This window comes from Rhinopithecus bieti, unplaced genomic scaffold, assembly GCF_001698545.2.
Source record: "Rhinopithecus bieti isolate Rb0 unplaced genomic scaffold, ASM169854v2 scaffold_15087, whole genome shotgun sequence".
In the NCBI taxonomy this organism is placed as follows: Eukaryota; Metazoa; Chordata; class Mammalia; order Primates; family Cercopithecidae; genus Rhinopithecus; species Rhinopithecus bieti.
This window is the reverse complement of record NW_016808547.1, coordinates 2241704-2246678: the sequence shown is the minus strand read 5'-3', so window position 1 is coordinate 2246678 and position 4975 is coordinate 2241704. Positions and strand designations below refer to the sequence as shown.

The following is a 4975-nucleotide window of genomic DNA, read 5'->3' as shown; positions in this document are numbered from 1 at the left end:
CCCCTTTCTGTCTTTTTGTTCACATGAGGTATATGCAAAAAATAAACATTCTAAAATGACAAGGCTTTTCCTATCTTACAATGAGGAAACTGAGGCACTGGGAGGTGAAATGACTTGCTCAAGGTCACATTGTAACCTGACTGATAAATGTGGGACTAGAACCCAGATCTCCCCATTCAATATTTATCTCATGGACTGTGCACCCTCAGAAAGGTTACTGGGTGAAGTAATTTTGTGTGAGGAAAAATTAGCGAAAAAAATTAAAAGTACAACCAAAGGAGATGATTTTTTAACCATGACCTACCCAACTGATGGTTGGGTAGTGACTGAAGTGACCCTTCAGTCTCACTAAAACTGGCAGCTAAGAAGAATGTTTGATGTCGTGGGGAATACTCATGCTACCATATGAAGTGATACACCATCATGCATGGAGTATGAATTTGACTAAAAAATACAAGTAAAAAGGCTGGAAGAAAATATATCAAAATGGTGGTTTCTGGGAGGTGGGATTATTAAGTGTTATTTCCCTCCCTTTCTTTCTATTTATCTGCATTTTCCCAAGTTTCTAAAATGTACATTTTATTTATAACAGGAAAAATATATCCCTCTATATTTAGTTTAAAAAAATACTGCTTGGAAGCAGCCCATATCCTGTGCCTTTCGTGAATTTTCAGGTGAGACTCCCTCAACCTGCTTTCCCCTCTCACTGCCACACCATTGCTGGTCCATGGGGAGGGGGCTGGGGTTCAGGTGGGACCTCTTGGTTGGAAGCCTCCATGTGCTACTTTGTATTTTAAGGATAGAGAGTCTCCTCAAGACAAGACCACTGTTGTGTGATGGCTGGGGGGTGTCTGTTGCTGGATCCAATTCCAAAAGGTGCCCAGGAGCCTGGGAAGGTGACTACCCCATCATCTCACAGTGACTCCCCACACTGGAACCCCTGCCTCCTGGGTCCTGGTCCAGGGCTCTTTTCCCCTGGCTGCTCCAGGGTTGTGACACCCATGGCACCCGGGCATTCCACGCTGGCGCTCGAGGGAGGGCTGACAGGGCTAAGTTGCACTTTCTCCTTCCCTGGGTGACCAGATTCATTCCTTGCCTCTGTGGGATGGCAGGCTGACAGGGGACACATGGGTGCATCCTGGGGCACAGCCACCCGCAGATTGCCAGGTCCAGTCTCCACCGCCGCTGTGCCTCAGTCGTCCAGGTGCTGCTCCTCCCAGGTGGATGTGGGGATGGCGCTGTAAGGGTCCATGATGACCTTGGCACAGCGGATGATCATCACAACAAGGAAGAGGCAGAGGAAGACGAAGCAGGCCAAGGTCAGCCCTTTGTCCACATCGACATAGACGGGCTCGGGCGTGGGCTCCTCCATCTTGTGGCAGCGACTGAGGGCTGCTCCTCCTCTGCCTCGGGTTTGACTGGTACCATTTTCCACCCCTGCAGAGACAGCCACAGCAGTGGGGAAGGAGGGGTGTGGTCACGTGCCTGGGGTGATTGCAGGGCACCAACCTCTGCTCCCTCTTATCTGCTACCCCTGCATGGAGAGCTTGCTGCTCAGACCACCCTGCAGGAGGGTAGAAGGGGATGGGTACACATGGTCCCACATGGTCCCAGCCCGAAACCTTGTAGGTAACCAGAGGCTCTAGCAGGGTGCAGCCAGTGCCTCCCCAGGCTGGGGCAGGGGAGGTGACAGATGAGTCCCAGCAGGTGTGGGACTAGGGTGGGACTGGGGGCTGGGAGGGGATAGAGGCCCTGCAGCTGCCTCCACTCCATGAAACCCTTTAGAAAGGCAGTTAGGATAATGCTTTCCATTTAGACAAACTACTATCTGAGGGTAATCTGAAAGCATTTCAAAAATTAAGTAATTATGATATATATGCATATATTTTAGAGACAGGGTCTCACTCTGTCGCTCAGGCTGGAGTGCGGTGCAGTGGCACAATCATGGCGCACTGCAGCCTCCAACTCCCGGCTCAAGCAATCCTCTTGCCTCGGACTCCCAAAGCATTGGGATTACAGGCGTGAGCCACTGTGTCTGGTCTATTATGTTTTTTAAAGCATAAGAACCTAGATTTCAAGTGAAACCTATTGTGGAAAACCACAGAGGAACAGACCGACGAGGGACTGCTGTCGTGGAAGAGAGTGAGAGGCCTGGAGGGTCTATATCCCCTTCCCTGCTGCAGGTCCTCACAGGGACTCTCTAGAGACTCCTGCTGAGGCCAGCACAAGGCCTGAAAACTGTGTGATGGGAAGAACGGTTTTGGCAGTCACATGGAAGAGTCCCAGCTCTGCCACCGCCTTGCAGTGCAGGTCTGGACAGCTCTCAATTATTGTTAGGACTCCAGCAGTAGTCCCTACACTGACACATCACTCATTCATCTTGGGATGATTTGCCAACTTCTCTGGGTCCTAATTTCCTCCATGCTGAGGACAGGTGGCCATACCTGCTTCACAGGGGCGTGACAACCAAATGCACAGTCCCTGGCTCCAGTGGATGGTCAGTACACACTTTGGGTGAACTGGCAGCTCGAGGAGCTGGCTTGGAGGGGGCAGGCAGCTCCCCAAGTTCAGCTGCCATGGACAGCTTTAGGAGGAGGGCTGGCTGCTGCTCCCTCTCCCCACACATAGCATTCATCCCCATCCTTATCCCTGAACTTGGGGAGTGCTTGGGCTGTACGCTGTGCTTCGTGTTCTGTTTGTTATTTAAAGCTCGTGACACACCTGGAAGCAAGTTACCCAGGCATCAATAGGCCCATTTTATAAATTTGGAAACTGAGGCACTGAGCAGGAAAATGACATATCCAAGGTCCCTCATCCCACACCCTAGGTCCCTACACGTCTCTGCCTCCTCTAGTGGGGCTCCATCTTCCCCACCCACTCTGAAACTTTAGGAAGATACCTGTCTGTGCAAGCTTAGAGCCCGCTGGCTGGGGAATAGCTGTAACCACAGTCAACCACGACTTCCCCTCTCTTAGACCTTGTCTCAGCCCTCACCACTCTTGCGGGACACTGACCTGCTGACTGGAGTGGTCACCACTTCAGAAGGACCCTGGCTGTTCCAGGAGGCACAGGGAGTGGTCAGGCATCATGGGGGTCGCCCACAGAGAGCAGTGGCTGTTCACTGAGAGCAGGCGCTGTGCTGGCTGGTGGGGGCGCTGGAGTGTAACTGTAACAGAAAGGGACAAAGAAGACTAGTTATTTCCTGAGATGCCCAGCCCTAGATATAATGTGGACTCCCCTGGGTAGCTCCTTCCTGGCAAGGGGGTGGGATCTGCCACACACTGTTGCTTAATGCTGATTTCTTCTCTCTTTTTAAAATATAACAACTTTCACGCCTGTAATCCCAGCACTTTGGGAGGCTGAGGTGGGAGAATTGCTTGAGCCCAGCAGTTTGAGACCAGCATGACAAAATCCTGTCTCTACAAAAAGTACAAAAAAATTTAGCCAGGCGTGGTGGTGCACGCCTGTAATCCCAGCTACTCAGGAGGCTGAGGCAAGAGAATCGCTCGACCCTGGGAGGCGGAGGTTGCACCGCTGCACTCTAGCCTGGGCGACAGAGCAAGACTGTGTCTCCAAAAAAAAAAAAAAAAAAAAAGTTTATACACACACACACACACATAAACTTTAAAAAGTGTGGCCACATACACATAACATAAAATCTACCGTCTTGACCATTTTTAAGTGTGCAGCGGCATTTTTGTGTACTGTTCAGTGGCATTAAGTACATTCACACTGTGGTGCAGCCATTGCTGCCATCCATCTCCAGAACTCTTCATTTTGCAAAACAAACTGTGCACTCATTAGACCATAACTCCCCATTTCCCTTCCCCTAGCCCCGGGCAGCCACCATTCTACTTTATGTCTATATGAATTTGACTGCTCTACCTACTTCATGTAAGTGGAATTGTACGTATTTATCTTTTTGTGACTGGCTTATTTCATTGTGCATAATGTCCTCCAGCTTCATTCATATTGTAGCATGTCAGAATTTCCTTTTTTTAAAGGTCTGAATAATATTCCATTGTATATATGTTTATACCACATTTTGTTTATCCATTTTTTCATCAATGGACACTCGGGATGTTTTCACCTTTTGGCTGTGTAAATAGTGTTGTTATGAATATGGGTGTACAAATCTCTCTTTGAGACTCTACTTTCAATGCTTTGGGGTATATAAGCAGAAGTGGCATTGCTGGATCACATGGTAATTATGTTTTTAACTTTTTGAGGATTAAATTGAACATTTTGCATAATTAATTGTTGTACACTATTCAAAACTCAAAAGCACAAAAGAAAACAGTAAAATCAGTGTTTTCACTACCCCTATCCCCAGCCATCTAGCTCATCTCCAGATAGGCAACTATTGTTATCAGGTCTTTATACATCCTTCTAATCTGGAGATATTTTATTCTTATAAAAGAAAATATGTATGTTTATTTGTTTTTCAAACAAATGAAAGCCTGTTATATAAACTGTTCCACATCTTACTTTTAAAGTTTAACATATTTTGGAAATTATTTAACGTCAACACATAGAAGGTTACCTCTTTCTTTTTAATGGCTGTATTGTATTTTGTTGTATGGATATCCCATAGTAAATTCAACCATAGTCTTCTATCAGACAGGATTTCCAGTCTTTTGTTTTTCACATATTGATGGAGCAAATGTCCTTGCAGCTATGCATTTTGCACATGTCTGAGTATGTCTGTAATTAAATTCCTTCAGGCGAAACTGCTGTGTCTAAGGATAAAGTCATTTTAATTCTGATCGATATTATTATTCTCGGAGGTTGTACCTATGTAAGCTTCCATTGGCAACGGTTGTGAGGGACGGTTGTCCTACAGCTGAAACCAGCCCAATTGTCCCATAGAACTGATATTTATGGGTTTTTTGAATAAACATAGAAATTGACCTTCCGAGTCTTAAAATTTTAAACTTACACTTCTCTCATCTGAGTTTTTTCCTTAGGAAACTGT

General features: G+C 46.8%; 1 long non-coding RNA gene across 1 annotated transcript; it reads right to left on the bottom strand.

Moving 5' to 3' along the window:
- Positions 1 to 557: 557 nt before the first annotated feature.
- Positions 558 to 3166, bottom strand: LOC108538635 (uncharacterized). Its single transcript, XR_001888142.1, has 2 exons — positions 3015 to 3166; positions 558 to 1437 (listed from the first exon to the last, which is right to left on the bottom strand). It is a non-coding gene; the product is annotated as an uncharacterized LOC108538635 (long non-coding RNA).
- Between the last annotated feature and the right edge of the window lie 1809 nt (positions 3167 to 4975).